The 17,686-nt window shown below is 47.1% G+C and overlaps 1 long non-coding RNA gene across 5 annotated transcripts in view; it reads left to right on the forward strand.

The window, feature by feature from the left end:
- The first annotated feature begins 10,792 nt into the window (after positions 1 to 10,792).
- LOC140690050 (uncharacterized) overlaps positions 10,793 to 17,686 on the forward strand; it is a 33,883-nt gene continuing 26,989 nt past the window's right edge. For all 5 annotated transcript variants that reach the window (XR_012065245.1, XR_012065248.1, XR_012065243.1 and 2 more), the window contains exons 1-2: positions 10,793 to 11,276; positions 11,984 to 12,360. This is a non-coding gene — a long non-coding RNA (uncharacterized lncRNA). The remainder of the gene's footprint in view (positions 11,277 to 11,983; positions 12,361 to 17,686) is intronic.

Consider the following 17,686-nt stretch of genomic DNA (forward strand, 5'->3'; position numbering starts at 1 on the left):
AGAGCTCCCTCTGGCCCCATGTTCCTGCACCAAGGGAAGAGCCTGCGAGCACAGGCCAAAGCGAAGGTGGCTGTCTACAAGCCAGGAAGGGGGCTCCCATCAAGGTCCAGATCTGCCAGCTCCTTGATCCTGGATGTCTCCACCTTCAGAACCAGAGGAAGTAAGTGTCTGTTGTTTGAAGCACTCGGCGTGCAGTATCCACCACAGGGGCCTGAGCTGACGCAGGCAGAGCCCTAGAGCCGCCGTCTGACGGCAGCCATGGGGGAGGCTCCACATGGGAAGCATTGCAGAACCGTGTGGGATCCTGACACATCTTAGTTTTAAGCCTTAGGTTTGGAGTTGTGCTTTATGCGGGAATAGACGGCACGGACAGATGGTACACCCAGGAAGGGTGGAGAAGGTGAAAACATGGTGTCACTTGATAACGGCAGAGCATTTAAAAATGACTTAAGTTTTCTTAGTCTATTTTTCTCATCTGAAAAAATCTCAATTAAAGCTAATCTCACAAAGCTTTCTCAAGGATCAGCCTAAAAATCAGACGGTTAGCTTCAAAGCACCCATATTGTACCACTCTTGTTTTTATTGACAGATGCCCAATGTAAATTGCACTTGTTTGCAAAGCCAGAAGTTGGGCTCGGATTGTGGAAATAGTTAGGAAATAGGTCATTGTGACTCCCTGGATATATAGCTACCAAGCTGTATCAGTCGTCTCTGCTTTGAGAACCAAAGTGTTCCTGGAAACGATGCCAAAAATAGACAAATTCACAGACAGAAAGCACAGATGTCTGAAATGATCTTATTCTGTTTCTAGGAGATGCTAATACTGACTGGGTAGAAATAAAAATGCTGACCGAGTGTGTGCTGTTGTGTTCGGCAGTTTCGGAAAGTTCTGTTGTCAACTACTGACGCTGGGACGCACAACAAAAGCCGGGAAACGTCAAATACAGGTGTTCCGGGTTAACATCAAGTAAGCAATGCGGTGAGCCACCAAAGAGCGCGAAGTGGGGCTGCTCACGCGACAGCAGCGGGTGACTTCAGAGCAGTACTCACTGTTGACAGAGCAGTGCTTTGTATTTTGTTTGACTTCTGTGTCAGGGTTATTTAATCACAAGCAACTCTTGATAATGCAATACAAAAAGAAATTTATTCTAAGAATATAGGTCAGCTCACAGAAATGGAGAACGCTGGGGAAAAGGGAGCTCGTGACAGGACGGGGGTCAGCGCAGTCTGGAGACGTGGATAAGGGGCTTGTGTCTTTGGATGACCAACTTCTTCTTTGGAGTCACGTGAGCATGATGCAGATTCTCAGGTGAGAGGATCTGAGTGGCCCTTCGGCTCACAAGCTGGAGCCCAGAGCACCTGGCTGTTGCAGCAAGGCATCCTACAAGCACGGATGGAGGGTGGGGATTTGTGAGCGGATGATGCTTTCAGGTCTCCTGGGGGGCAATGAACAGGGATGTGAGGAGGGGGACATCAGCCAAGACTGGGAGCCCGAGGAAGTCACGCCCATGGTGGCTTCCGCCTGGCTCCGCAGGAGAGCCCTGGGACGTCCGTGGGGTCTCCCAGTGACCCCAGCGGGCTTCCACAGCTCCGTACCTGTCCTCATGGGCTACAGGCTTTCTCTGGGAGGGGGGCTTGTACATCTGCAGGCACGTTCCCCTGTGTGGGTGTGTGAGGCAGAGGGCGCTGCTGGACCCACAGACCAAGGGCAGTCATTCAAAGAGCTGCATGAGGGGGCGTGGAGTGAAGCCCAAGAAAGGATAAAATGTGGTCTGATGTGGAAGCTACACCCCTTCAAAGGAAAATTAAAACACAAGGGACAGAAGTCAGGCAACTGAACGCAGTGACATGTCCACTGTAACACTTGAACTGCTTTGTGAGATTACGATCTTTATCACCCCAGGTCAAGCCCAGGGATTTTTCAGTATCTGGTCATTGGTCTAATGACGGGACCAGGACCTGCTGGTCCAGTGGTTTTTTTTTTCCCATTATATCCCAAAGCAACTGGCTTGGCTGATTGTATATTTAATTTGTGTTTTGTTCACAGAAATGCCTAGCTGTTCTGGCCGAGGGCCGTCAAGCCCGTGCTGTAGGGTAGACACTGCTACGTTCTGACAACACATTCCAGCTGTCAGATTCTTCTAAAGAGCGAGGAGCAACCTTCCACCCTCCACGCGGCTGGTGGCTCCCGCACAGCAAGAATGAGCGTAGGGTCCCAGGTGGGGCTCAAGAAGCTGTTTAATGTGGGGCTTATGAGTGATGTTGTGTGGTATTTTTCTGGAATCTAAAAAAAAAAAGGGAGAAAAGAAAAAAAGAGGACACTAATGAACTCATCTACAAAACAGAAACAGACTCGCAGACACAGTAAACAATTTCATTACTGGAGGAAAAGAGGGTGCGAAGGGATAAATTTGGCAGTTTGAGATTTGCAAAGGTTAACCACTATGTATGAAAATAGATAAAAAGCAAGTTTCTCCTGTAGAGCACAGGGAGCTATATTCAATATCTTGTAATAACTTTTAATGAAAATGAATATGAAGATGAACATATGTACATATATGTATGACAGGCACATTGTGCTGCACACCAGAAATGGACACATTGTAACTGACTATATATACTTCAATTAAAAAAACAATGGGCATAAATCTTACGACAAGAGGCAGATACGTATGGATACATGAGAAGGAGAATTGGGCCATTCTTTCACCCTTCTTGAAACAAGTGGCAGTGAAGGTTTTTTTGTTCTTTTTTATTGAGATCTAGCTGACATTTAACATTATGTAAGTTTCAGTTGCACAGTGTTATATATTGTGATCACCACAACCAGTCTGGAAAGCATCCATTACCAAAGTTACATTTTTTTCCCTTGTGATGAGAACTTTTAAGATCTACTCCCAACAACTTTCAAATAAAAAATACAGGATTATTAACTGTAGTCACCATGCTGTCCATTACACCCCAGGACTTATTTATTTTATAACTGAAAGTCTGTAGTTTTTGGTCACCTTGGGGAAAATTTCTAGCCTTAGAATACTGATGGGGGGAGGAAGGAAAAGTTTGGGAAATCGCAACCTTCGGTGCAGTACAGACCACAGTTTCAAATGATGGTTTTAGTGCAAAAAACAGATGCATGAAAAGAGCGTGCAAAATTTCACCATCACATTCTTAGCAGGGTTAAATACATTTTAAGGAGGGAAAACAGCAAAGAAAGGGAATTAACCTTGAGCATTTCATGTCCTGACAGATTGTCATTCAAGGAAATATTCTGGGAAAGTGTGCTCACAGGAGAGTCTTGGGGAAGGAAAGGAAACAGGAGTTCCCAAACAAAAGGAAACATATTTTTTCTTCCCGTAAATTCCACACACCTGCAGGTGGAACTGGGTACATAATTTGCCCAGCTTAGCGCAAAATGAAAATGTGGGGCCCTTTGTTCAAAAAGCAGGAAAAACGGTGCTGGTGAAGGTGCCTTTTTTCCGAGGTCTCCATCTCAGCCGGTCACATGGGTTTACTTGCTACTTCAGCGCACACCTGCAGCAAGTCTCAGCGAGGTGAGCGCAGGACTTCCTCATGGGCACCCGAGGCTCCGCCCCTGACTCAGGGGGTTCCTCTCCTGCCAGCCAGTTGCCAGAACAATGCACTGTGCTCCAGCGGGGGCACCGCCGCAGAGAGGCCGCCCTCAAGGGGTGCATCGTCAGCCCCGGAAAGCACTCATATGTGCATCCGTGGTGGAGGGAAGTTCCCTTCTGCCAGATCTGCCTGAGGCACCAGGGGACTGCCAGCCCAGGGCGGGACAGTCATTGTCATGCCCGCCTAGAGATGCCATGGGCCATGTATGCTCGTCCCTGACCCCTTCTGTACCTGCACGGGAAACCTCCCACCAGAGAAAAATGTCCACAATCATTGCTGGGCATGGCAATGGGGGGGGGGGGTGACCAGGCAGGGCACTGGGGGCAGAGGAACTGGCAGCTGAGAACCTGTCCTGGGAAGGTGGGGAGGTGGCTAGAAGAGGGCCTGCATGTAAGCCACTGCCCCAAGGTCCCACGATGTCATTCCTGGTCTAGTCGGATTTGCTCACAGTCCTCAAGTTTAAAAATAAAATTGTTGAGAATTTCAAGCCAGTGAATGCAGGGCAGTAACTTCCAAGTGTGGGGCCCATCTGAGCCAGGACAGCACGGGTTCCATGCCCCTGGAGCCAGCCCTGTGTTCAGGAAAGAGAGACGATCGTGAGTCGGGCTCTGCGGGCAGTGAAGTCCCTCTGTTACTTGCTGGGTGACAGGAGTGAAGTTACGAGTCAGACAGGGATGAAATTGGTCCACATGACAGAAACATAAATAAATCTGAACTGTGAGGGACAGGAAATAAAACCTCCCTCTGTTTCCTTGGTGCAGCTATATGACCTGAGTTTGTCCTCCATCAGTTGCTCTGTAGGTCACCCTTGTCTGTACCCCTGGGGCTCCAACGGTTTATAGAGGGGGTCCCCCAGGGTATGGGGGCACCACTCTCCTGGTGGTCTCTTCCACTGTGCTGGTAAACCCAGCAGTTCTCTCAGTCTTGTCTCTCCTCCTTTATCTTGTAAACATCTCTGCAGTTTCCTACATGTGTGTAGCACCAATTCATGGTTTTCCCCTATTTTTATATTTCTTTTGTTATTTCAATGAGAAGTACAGGAGGAAAGTTGTCAAATGCAGGGAAATAGGTTGCTTTCTCTTCCTTTTTTTCTTTCTTTCTTTCTTTCTTTCTTTCTTTCTTTCTTTCTTTCTTTCCTTCTTTCTCTTTCTTTCTTTCTTCCTTCCTTCCTTTCTTTCTTTCTTTCTTTCTTTCTTTCTTTCTTTCTTTCTTTCTTTCTTTCTTTCTTTCTTTTTCTCTTTCTTTCTTTCCTTCCTTCTTTCTTTCTTTCTTTCTTTCTTTCTTTCTTTCTTTCTTTCTTTCTTTCTTTCTTTCTTTCTTTCTTTCTTTCTTTCTTTCTTTCTTTCTTTCTTTCTTTTTCCTTCTTTCTTTCTTCCCTTCCTTCCTTCCTTCCTTCATTCCTTCCTCTTTGTTTCTTTCTCCCTGCCTTCCTGCCTTCCTGCCTTCCTGTCTTCCTGTCTTCTTTCCTCTCTTTCTCTCCTTCTCTCTTTCTTTCTCTCTTTCTTGGTCTCTGATCAAACCCTGACAACCAACCTAAAGGACCAGGTCTCTGTTCACCGGTATTTAGCCATCTCTTTTCCCTAATTAGTTCAGCTTTTTGAAAATGAAACTCTCCTTAGAAAAAAATCTAGAGCGAGAAAGAAGAAGAAGTGACAGACAAAGGTGACAACGAAGCTGAAACCTCTCAGTCTGAGTCTGAGCCTGTGTGTGGGTGTGACCCCTTCCCATGACAAGCTGGACTCGGCCTCACAGGAGGTCTGCGGTTCCTTCTGCGCCTCCTGCAGGGCTGGCCTGAGACATGACAGGCTGGTGCTGACTGGCCTCCTTGACTAGCATTGACACCTCCTTCCCTCTGTCATCGTCCTCTTAGGTCATTTTAAAGGAGAGTTAGAGAAGGCATTATCATCTTCTTCTCGAGTCCCTTCAGGACACCTCACCCATCTCTCCATGTGTTCATTGATTATTTAACAAATATTCTTTGGACAATTTTCTGGGCTGGGTTGTGTCCCCGCCAGACTCATACGTTGAAGCTCTAACCTCTAGCACCTCTGAATGGGACTGTCTTCAAAGACAGGGTCTATCAAGAGGCAGTTATGTTAAAAAGAGATGGTTAGAGTGGGTCCTAATACGGCATGACTGGTGTCCTTATAAGAAGAGAAAATTTGAACAGACACATATGGAAGGAAGACTGTGTGAAGACCAAGGGCGAAGACCACCATCAAGCCAAGGAGAGAAGGAGCCAACCCTGCTGACCCTGTGGTCCTGGGCTTCCCACCTGCAGAGCTGGGGAAGGCGCATTTCAGCTGGTTAGGCCACCCAGCTCGTGGTAGTTTGTCATGGCAGCCTTGCAGACGAATACAGGGACCCCCTCTGAAACAGGAATGGTTGATGTGTGGGGCTTAAGGCAGACAGAGCCCTGTCTCCTGGTGTTTCCATTCTGTGGGTAAGAGAATTGAACAAATTCACTTCAGAGAGCAGTCACTGCGGCGGGTGTGGAGGCGGGGGGCTGCGTGGCTGCGTATCAGTGGACGGTCACGGCCTGAAGAGGCAGCCTTGAGCTGACGGGTGAGTTTCACCGCATACAGTGTCACTTTTATGCCACCAGGTCCTGGTGCAGTAACCTCAGCTCATGCTCAGTGCATGTCCTTTAGGCGGCGACCACCAGTTTCACCACCTTCAGGGTGGCAGTGACGTCAGTGAGAACGTCAGAGAGTCGAGGGACCGGAATGGCCCGGAGGCAGTCATTTTGTTTGGAGGGACTCAGTGCACCCCGTTTAAATGTTCCTTTAAGTTCTCTTTGTTTGTGCACAGTCAGGACTTCTTCTGAGACGACTGTTTCCCGACTGACTCTGTCCACTGATGTAAGCGGGGTGCTGACTCCCCCACGGCCATTGTGTGAGCGTCAGTTGCTCCCTTTATGTCCCTTAATATTTGCGTTGTCTAGTGTAGGTGCTCCTGTACTCGGTGCCTGAATGATAACCAGCGTTACCTCCTCTTCTTGTATTGGCTTCTCTATCGTTAAATCATATCCTCTCTGTACTTTGTTACACACTTTGCTTTAGAGTCTATTTTGCCTGATATGAGGATTGCCGCCCAGCTCTCTTGTCATTTTTATTTGCATGAAATATCTTCTTCTGACCCCTCACTTTCACTCTGTGTTTCTTTAGCTCTAAAGTGAGCCCCTGTAGGCAACATACGTTGGGTCTTTTTCATTTTAATTCAATAAGCCACCCTATGTCTTTTGACTGGAGCATTTTGTACACTGACGTGTGACGTGATTATTGATCAGTGTCTGCTTATTGCCATCTTGTTACTTGTTTGTTTTTTTGTAGTTCTCTCCCTCTGTCTTTGTTTTCTTTTAGTTTCTGCCCTTCGGGTTTGCTGACGTCTTTAGTGATACACTAGTGTCACTTTCCCTCTAGTTTTTGTGTGTCTATTGCTGTTTTTTTTTTCCTTTATTGTAGGTTTTGATTTGTCATTACCATAGGTTATATATGTATATATTGCTCTATAATTATATATGTTTGTTTTAAACTGGTAGCCATTTAATTTCAACACATTCTAAAAGACAGACTATTTTTTTCCTGCCCCACGTTTTGTGGTTGCGATGTCATGTTTTGCACCTTTATGTTTATCCCTTCACTGTTTATTGTAATTGCAGTTGATTTTGCATTTGTGTGTGCGTGTGTTTTAATCTCCACGCTAGCTTATTTAAGTGGTTGCCATCTGAGCTGCCCCTCACCCACACCTCCAACCTCCAGAGGTCTATGGATAGGAAACCACCGATTGGGCCAAACCTTTCATTTCACAGACAAAGAAAGTACAGGTCTTGGTAACTTGCTCAAAAATCACAGAGCTTACGCATTATAGAGGCTTGGTCTTCCAATTCCAAATCCAGAGAACTTCTTATCTCAGATGGGGATGAAGAACCGTGGTGGGGTGAAAAAAGTGAGCTGAGGTCATGGAAGCTCAAAAGCAGAATGTCTGTAGCTACTTAATGGTGATGGCCCCAGTCCACTAATTTTTTTCTCCTGTTCTTAAAAGCCTCATTAGGGAAGGGAGCAAGATTTGAGGTCAGACATACGTAGGTTTGAATCCTGGTTCTGCCTGTAGCTGACTCGAATGGGACGTCTTTGAGACTCACTGTCTTATGTGTAAATGAGGATGATAATATCTATGCCACGGGGCTTTTGCAAAGATTAAATAATATAAATAGGACAGAGCTTGGTGGAGACAGAGAGAGGAAGCTCTGGTCTCCTTGAGAAAGCTGCTAACAAGGGGTCCCAGGCACCCGGGACCTCAGGCTGCGTGGCTGTCCCGCCTCAGACCCTGTCCTGACCTCCTCACGTGACTTCCATGCAGGACTCGGACCTCCACTGCGAGCGTCACTGTGGCTGATGCTGGCGGTGGGCTTTTAGTAATAAGCAGGCACAGTGAGATGGAGATCCTATCAACCATATGGATTCAAAAAGGCAAGCCAGAAGCAGCCCACATGTTCAACAAGATAAGAATGATAAAGAGCTTTAATAAAAAAAAAAGGGAATATTCTACTGCATACAATTTCCTTTAAAGCACCCGACATCTCTCTGGGCTGCTACTGTTGCAGTCTTGTTGCAAGCAGAGGCGGGAAGAGCGAGCTTAGCTCTGAGTCATCCCAGGAACAGAGGATTTTGGAGGGACCCTGCTGTTTGTCTTTTGAGCAGTCTCCTCACTGGTGGTCTGGTCTGAGACCCAAAGACCCACTCATACCAAAGCAAAGAACTGGGAGGGTGGGTTAAACTCTAGCTGTACAAAACAGCAAATGTGAACAGTGTGTGTGTGTGTGTGTGTGTGTGTGTGTGCACGTGCATGTGTGCATCCACACATGTGCATGTATGTGTGTGAATACGTAGGCTCAGATGGTAAGTATATGAATACGGTTTGTGATGACCACAGTGAAAAAGTTAAAACAGGGAAAAACTCTTATCCTTCATAGACGGCATTCTCTCCTACTGGTAGGGAAAGACAGGTGGGACGAGATATTTTTTCCTTTTCCTTTTTTTTTTTGTTTTTAATTGAAGTGTAGTCAGGGTTCCCTGGTACATGACTCCTTGTTTTGCTCCAGTTGCCTGTAGAATTCTCTCTTTGTCTTTAACTTGTGCCATTTTAATTAGGCTGCATCCTGGTGTGGGTCTGTTTGCATCCATCTTGTTTGGAGACCTCTGTGTTTCCTGGACCTGGATATCTGTTTCCTCCTTAAGTTTCAGGAAGTTCAGCCCTACTTTCATCAGGTACATTTCGGCCCTTTTCTCTCTCTCTCTCTGTTTTCTTCGTCTGGGACCTGTATAACGTGAATGTCTCTCTGATACTGTCTCAGGGGCCCCTTATACTGTGTTTGGCACCCAAAACAAAGGCAACAAAAGCTAAGATCAACAAGTGAGACTGCATCAACAAATGAAAAGGCAGCCTATAAAGTGGGGGGAAATATGTGTAAATCACATATCTGATGTTCAAAGTAAACAAAGAACTGGTACAACTTCATAGGAAAAAAATTATCCAATTAAGAACGGGCAGAGAAACGGAATAGACATTTTTCCAAAGAAGACAAAAAAACAGCCAATAGGTACGTGAAAAGGTGCCCAACACCACTGCCTGTCAGAGAAACGTGAATCCCAGCCACAAAGAGATAGCACCTCATCCGTGTTCGAAGAGCCACCGTTCAAGGAACGAGAGAGAACAAATGTCGAGGGGGGTGGGGAGAAAAGGGAGCCCTTGTGCACGCTTGATAGGAATGCAAATCGGCGCAACCACATGGAAAACAGTATGACGTTTCCTCAAGACACTGAAAATGGAACTGCCACGTGATCCAGCAATCCGTGTTCATTCCAACATCATTCACAGCAGCAAGACACGGAAACAACCTAAGTGTCCGCTGAGGGATAAAGCTATAAAGAAAATGCGGTACATATGGACACAATGAACAATCATTCAGCCATGAAAATGAGGACTAGCTTGCCATTTGCAACATGGTTGGACCTCGTGGGCACTGTGCTACACGAAATAAGTCAGAGAAAGACAAATACCATATAACTTCACTTATGTGCAGAATCTTAAAAAAAAAGAGGTCATAGATCCATATTAGTGGTTGCCAGAGGCTGGGATGGGGGTGGGGAAAATTTTGTGAAGGGGGCCGAAAAGTACAAACTTCCAGTTATACCGTCAAGAAGTCTCAGGGGTGAAATGTGCAAAATGATGACTGCAGTTAATAACACGCTCTTGCATGTTTGAAAGTTGCTAAAAGAGTAGATCTAACTTTTATCACAAGGAAAATATTTTGTACCCATATGGTGAGAGATGTTAATGAAACTGGTGATAACCATTTGACAACATACACAAATGTGGACCCACTATGCTGTGCACTTGCAACTAACATCATGTTACCTGTCAATGATTCCTCAGTGAAGAAATAGCAAAGGAAATTATCAAGTGCTCTCAAAGCTGTCTTACCTACACTGTAAGTTCCTTGAGGGCAGATACCGAGTCTGCCTTGGCCATCCATTGCCTACCCCGGCCCCAGGACTGGGTCTAGCACAACAACAATAAATATCATTGGTGGTATGTTTCTTCTTGCTCTGAAAAAAATCTTTGGATACAAAGAGGCCAAACTGAAGTAGGGACATTGTGTTATGTACTATACAGAAATAATTTTGAATTATCAACTGCATTTTGTTTTTGTTTTGTGTTGTTACGATTTTTGATTTATCAAAGTTTTCAAGAGGGAGCTAATATAATTTTTTTAAAAATTTCACTCTTTTTTATAAACACATAAACAAGGACAATTTAAGGAAGTTCCAGAAAGAGATCTCAGACGTTGGGGAAAGTGAGGCTGGCATTTTAGGATAATTGTCATTATAATTCTCTTGGCCACCAAATGGGTTATCCTTTAGCAAAGTAGTAAGTTACTTCCATTAAATGATTTGAACAAGTGAGATTGTCAGCCCTGTAACAGGGTTACTATGAGTATCAGACAGCTGCCCTTGATAGTGTTAGATATTATTGCTATTAATTTTTTTATTGGGTTATAGTCAGTTTACAATGTTGTGTCAAATTCCAACATAGAGCACAATTTTTCAGTTATACAGGAACATACATATATTCACTGTCACATTCTTTTTCACCGTGAGCTACCACAAGATCTTGTGTATATTTCCCTGTGCTGTACAGTACAATCTTGTTTATCTAGTCTACATTTTGAAATCCCAGTCTGTCCCTTCCCACCCCCTGCCCCCTTGGCAATCACAAGTTTGTATTCTATGTCTATATGTCTGTTTCTGTTTTGTAATTTTTTTTTTTAGATTTCACATTTGCATGACCTCATATGGTATTTTTCTTTCTCTTTCTGGATTACTTCACTTAGAATGACATTCTTCAGGAGAATCCATGTTGCTGCAAATGGCATTATGTTGTCATTTTTATGGCTGAATAGTATTCCATTTTATAAATATACCACATCTTCTTCATCCAGTCATCTGTTGATGGACATCTAGGCTGCTTCCATGTCTTGGCTATTGTAAATAGTGCTGCTATGAACATTGGGGTGCAGGTGTCATCCTGAAGTAGGGTTCCTTCTGGATATATGCCCAGGAGCGGGATTCCTGGGTCATATGGTAAGTCTATTCCTAGTCTTTTGAGGAATCTCCATACTGTTTTCCACAGTGGCTGCACCAACCTGCATTCCCACCAGCAGTGTAGGAGGGTTTGACAGTGTTAGGTATTATTATTGTACGTTATTGGTGCCCAGGATGAATTCATTTAACACGAAGGCCCTGAGGAAATTGGTTCAGGCCAGTTTTGATGGAGGAGGACAGCTATGGCATACAGTATGATCCAGTGTTTTGAGGGCTTCCTGGAAGAGCAGATAAACATCTGTGCTATTTGCCTGGGATGGAGATGGTGCCAAGGAGGGATGGAGAGACATTGAAATTCAGGTTGAATCACTGGCAACTTGGCCCATCTCTGTTCACTCCGAGACTTGGGAAACTTCAAGGCCCGCCCGCTGCCCTGGGGACATGGCCTCCTTCTTGCCCGTCAGTTAGCAGGAAAGGTGGAACGGGGGGCACTTCAAAGCTCCAGGCTCCGCGCCCGGAGCGGGAGATCTGAGGGCTGCCTCCACCCACTGTTGTGATTCTCCAGCCAGGCTGCCGGAGATCAAAAGCCTCTCCAGCTGCTCGCCTCTCCGCACACACAGACAGAGAAGCTAATCACATTAGGCACTTCTAAGGAATAAATTGTTACTTCCTCTCCGCTTTGATTCCCCCTCTCCTCTCCCTGTGCTGTGGTCAGTAAACGACTTGCTCGCTATCCGTCTCTCCAGGAACTCCCTGATGCCCTCATCTGTTATGTCACAAAAGCTCTGGTGCTGGGGTTCCGACCTCCCCGTGCCCAGCAGGAGAAAACCATCTCCGGGGACCAGCAGCTGCAGGATCCAGTTATGCTCCTATAATCCGGGCAGAGGATCCCTCCTCTCGTGGCTCTGTTACCGTGATGGTGTAATAAGAAAAGTCTAATAGCCAAGCTAACTGGGGAGTGGTTTATTCCTTCCTAGAAGAATAAACAAAGGAGAATATAATTACCATTCACGGAGCATCTTGCTTTCAGAAGTACACGTACCAAGGCTGCCCCTTCGGATATTCTGACTCTGGAAGTATGTAGAAGGGGGCCTGAGAGTCTGCATTCTACCAGGTACCCCAGGTGAGGCTGCCCCCTGCAGGTGGGCTGGGGAAGCACCCTTGGAAAACCTTCGGGGAGCCAGCAAAGCATGAATGAGGCCCAGGAAGATGCAACAGCAGAACTCGGGCAGAAGGTGGCACACAGTAGGTTTTACAAGGAGGGAGAGGCCCCGCCGGCCTCTGGGAAATGTCCCTTCTCGACTGGTCACGGGGAGCGTGGCTGATGGCTGAGGCCGAGGCCTGTAGCTGGTGAGCGTGGCGGGGCTTCCTTCAGTTTGGTCAGGCTCAGCCGTCCTTCCTTACCGACGGGGGCCTGCTGCCGCCTGGTGCTGCAGCCGCCAGCTGTCAGCCGTGGCCTGCGCTGAGCCCCGGGCCTGGGCTGGCAGGTCTCGCAGCCTTTGCTGTGGGATCTGCGCGCACTGCTCAGGGGCCGAAGCTCTCCGCCGGCCTCCCGCTGGGGGAAGCCAGGAGGCTGTGGCTCCCTTTGTGACACATTCGCGCTGAAGGAAGCTCAGAAGGAGTGTTTTTGCCCTGAGCCGTCCAGCAGGCGCTTCTCACGCAGCGCCCGGGCGGCGCCGCAGTCAAGACGCGGTCCCCCGGGGTGGCTGGAAACGCTCAGGTTCACACGCAAGGAGGTGAGGGACAAGCCCCTGCACAGCGGAGCTTAAACTACCGGGCTGGGTCGGCTGGACGTCCGCTTCTGCCACGGGCAAACGTACTCCAACCGCCCGGCCAAAGCCCCTGGGCAGCGGAGCGGGCGCATCAGGGCCTCGGGGTTTGCAGCTGTCCTTCTCTTAGGGGCACCAGGAGCAAGGAGGTCAGTGGCTCTCTCTCGTCTGGGTATTGCTAACTTGGAACTCATTTCCTTAATGCGAAAATCATCTCTTTTCAATCTGAAAACAAAAACGGGGCAAAGATGCCAAATCAGGCCAAGATTAGGGGTGAACAAAGGTGAGAGAGTGAAGAGACAGCCGGGAGCGCTGAGGTGTAGACGTCTTGCTCTGTCCACTGATGATCTTCAATGACGTAGATCTGTCTTGTCCCTGACGCTTCAAGGTAGATTCTGGCTGTTGTCATAGGATTGACATCTTTCTGTATCAACCTACATATAAAGATGTCATATATTAGCGCTGGCAGATTAGTTACATGTTCATGATTAACGGGACAAGCTAAACTCCTGCTGCCCCAAAGTCATAATCGACGTTTCTCATACGACTCTTCCACAGCCCAGTTTTGAATTCCCTTCTCTCCCTTATGCTTAGACCGTACGTCCGCTGCTTTCTGTTGCTTGTTCAGGATAACCCAGACTTGTCGAGATAACCCTGCGGGCTCTGACACTTGTATTAGGTTGTGATTATGGCAATTGCCCATTTCCAGTTACCAGTAAACAAGGAAACATCAAAAGGGTATCCCAGGGAATTCTGCATGTTCCAGACATGCTCCTCCCTGCCCCATCATTGTCTCATGTCTTATCTTGTTGAATGACGAGGGACGTGAGGACGCCTTGGGCCATGTGATATCCGTGAAGTCGTGTGCCATGGACCAGCCTTTTAACTGGGCTGTATTTATTACCTTGTATCATGTACATCCTCTGACACAAATGTCAAATTAGGTCGTATGTCCAACAGCCTTTGGAAGAGCTGAATCTCCCCCCTTTCCCAGGAAGCTGTTACGCTGCTGAACGGCTGGAGTCCCTTTGGGAAAGTATTGTGAGAATCTCTGTTGTATTATTTCTGTGCCGTTAGAGGGTCGTTTCTCAAGGAGACTCAGAGGACTCTTTAATCGGTAGACTCTGAGTCTGGGAACTGGAAACCAGGCGAGGAATTGTGATTTGTCCTGTTGGCAGCCAACATTCGCGTTCGACTCAACAGGCATTGATCTTGTTTTGGGTGAACGAGTCATCAAGACTCTGGCCGCCCACCGATCTCACTGCTGGGAAAGCCAGGCCCACGCGCCGCTGCCACAGATCCCTGTGGAGCAGAGACGCCTGTCAGCCATCCTGACTTTGCCCTCTGCCATAGCGATAACGTGCTCTTCGCCTCTGACACTTAAGAGTGGCCACCAGGTCCATCTCATCTGGAGTCCTATGATCTATATGAAAGAACAAAGGAGAAGCAGTCAAGAAACAATAGGACAGCGAGAAAACAGCCTTAGCTCCACCTCGTGGGTCACACGTAATCTGACGCAGATCTTTAAGCCGAACGAAGGCTCGCACTCAGGTGGCGAGGGAGACCACGTGCTGAGCACCTAGCCTGGTGGGAACCAGAAGTTGATGTCTGAGATCCCTGGGACGCTACCCTGTTACCTCATCACCGACCAATCAGAAGAAAGTCACACCCCCTGCAGCCCTCACCCCAGATGTCGCCATTAGAAGCTCTTCACTGAAAACCACCGGGGAGTTTGAGTCTGTTGAGCATGAGGTGACCGTTCTCCTGGCCTGACCCTTGCAAAACAAACCTTTCTCTGCTCCAGAGTCTGGCATTTTGGTTTCTTTGGCTTCACTGTGCATTGGGCACAGGAACTTCGGTTGGACAACAAACACACACACACCAAAAACAAAATAAAAATTGCTCTCACTGACTATACGTGGACCTGTTGGCAGATGGAGGTGCACCTTAAATTAGGAGGCCCATCAATGTCTGGGTTCTTGCTGCCGCCTGTGAAAGAGGCAGAGGGACAAAGTAAACAGCCACTTTGTTGCTCTGAAGGGGAAACGGAAGGGAAATGCTCAAGCAGGGAGAAGAGAGAGAAAAAGCTTGAGCAAGGAAAAGCTGTTCGAGCAGGGGGCCATTGGTAGAGACAGCTCCATCCCAGGTCAGGCCATGTGGACTTCTATGGGGGGCTTCTGCCATCATGTCCCCCTTCCGGGTGTGATGGAGCCAGTCAGTCCTTGCTTGAGTTTTTCAGCCCTTGTGTAGATGCTTCTGGTTGTTGTCATGGCAACCACCAACTGTCATGGCACTGGTGGGTGTGTCATTTAGCATGGTGACGCACTACATACAGTGAGCCTATAAGGAGGGGCAGGGTCCCCTGGAAGTCAAACCCTCCACCATCGTGGACTCTGTTCTAACCAGTTCTTGTTTCTTCTCAGTAGCCTGGCCCCTGGGACCTAAATAAGATTAACTGGTTTCTATCTGAGGGAGGGGCAGGGGTGCGATCTGGGGCACGACAGCCTTGGTAACTGTGGGGCCATCTGATGGCCTCCGAAAGCCAGCGGCCCCCGTTCCTGGGCTCTCAGATGTCTGCCTGTGACCCCTCACCATAACGCGCCAACAGCGCTAGGTAACGCCCAATCTCCCAGCAGCCCTGGCTGGCTCGTTTCAGCCCCCTTATCAGTCATAAACCCCACCACCCCTCCTGGGCCCTAAACCTCCTGCCTCACCTACAACCAACCAGAGACTTGCGCACAAGCCATCAGGCACCCTGTGAGCCGACCTTACAGAAGATGCCACCACCCGGCCCTCGGTGCCCGCACAGGCACCCTCATCTGCGTGGCCCCCCGCTGTCTGCGGCAGCACACCCCTAGTCAGCTCCTCTTCTACTCTCATACTTTATCTCCGGTAAATTCTTTTACCGACCAATGTGTCACCATGTCACCGACTGGCTGCCACTGTGTCCCACAAGTAACAAAAAGGAAAGTTGCTTTTGGTCAGAATGCCTGCAATTTAACGAACCCAGCATCCTCCCCTGAAAACCATCTCCAAAGATTCTGTTCAGCCATGAAAGTTTTAAAGGGAAATGAAGGAATAATTTCAGTTAATCATTGAGATAGGGGGTCCGAGTCGTTGTCATCCCTCAGCGCCCGCAGGCTTGTCCTAACCAACGGCTGGAGCCTGCTCTTCTGTGACTCAGGGAGGCTGGGGAGACGTCAGGTTTTCTATAAACAGGAGGTGTCGGGGGGTAGGGCACAGGGTCCTGCTCCCTTTCATATCTATTCTATTTAAAAAAAAATTCTTACATTTGTATTTTAAAATGGGTTCTTTCTAAAACATAACTATAAAGTTAGAGCTGTGCTTTTCTATAATCATATTCTGGAAAATTGTCAACTCATAAAAATGATTTTTTTTTTGGTTTGTTTGGAACTTGACTTCTATTTATTTATTTTTATTGAGTTATAGTCAGTTTACCATGTTGCATCAATTTCTGCTGTGCAGCACAATGCCTATTCTATTTTTTTTTTTTGTATTGAGTAGGTACTTTTTTTTTTTTTTGCCTGTTCTATTTTTAATCTTTGTTGTTGCTGTTATAAGGATCTCCTAAGAAACTGCTTAAGTCCGGACAGACTATCTTAAAAATCTCTCTGTTGTACAATTCCAGGAATCATCCAAAAAAACAAAAGTCGTATTCAGCATTGTTGCTGGAGAATACGCACTTGTCTTGCACAGCAAAGAATTCAAGAGCTGGGCACAGTGAAGTGCAAGCCAGTCTAACTGGGGAGATACGCACTCCATAGGCAGAGTGTGCTCCATCTCAGGAGGCAAAGAGGCCCTAGGAGGTACACGTGCCACAGACAGAACGCAGCCCGTCTCACTCAGAAGAGAGAGCAGCTAGAAGGCGTGGGGCTGGTTAGTTTTCATGGGCCTGGTAATTTCGCATGCTAATGAGTGGGGAGATTATTTCCAACTATGTCACAGAAGGGGTGGAGATTTCCAGGAATTGGGCCCCGCCCTCTTTTGGACCATTTATGGTCCTCCTGGGAACTGTCATGGCGCTCGTGGGTGTGCCACGAGGCTCAAGGTCTGCTAGAGGTCAAATCTTCTGCCATCTTGGTTCTAACCATTTCACTTTCTCTCCTTAATTGCTGTGTCATTCCTTCAATGGTTGTGCGCTGTCCCCTTCCCTCCTGTCTCATCATAACTTCTGAAATTACTTTCCCTCATTATCTCTATATGGTCACATTTAATCTGAACACTTAAAATTCTGTAATCATATATATTCAACGAGATCCTTAGCTTTGGGATAAAATCTGCCTGCTTTGAGTCTCTTTGACATTTGTATTCATATCGCTCTTCTCCGAAAGAGTAGTACCATTTGGTAGAACATGAAAAAAGCCCCACAAATCCTGGATCTAGGCTTGTCTTAACTTTAACAAGGCATTTATCACAGTGTTCTCATTTTCAAGATGCATCTAAGATACTTTGGAGGGATAACATTCCTTAATTCAATGATTTTGGGGCAGCAATAGACAGAGAATTTCCATCTCTTCAACAGTCCCCACAGGCTATCTTCGCACCATATGGAGCTGTTTTCTAGTTCCCTCCTTGAGCATCTCATTCCAGTTCAGCTCTGGGGGTGAAAATATATTATGCTTCACTAATTACTGGAGCCGCCTGACTCAGATTTGCGAA

Source organism: Vicugna pacos, chromosome 28 (genome assembly GCF_048564905.1).
Source record: "Vicugna pacos chromosome 28, VicPac4, whole genome shotgun sequence".
Taxonomy (NCBI): domain Eukaryota; kingdom Metazoa; phylum Chordata; class Mammalia; order Artiodactyla; family Camelidae; genus Vicugna; species Vicugna pacos.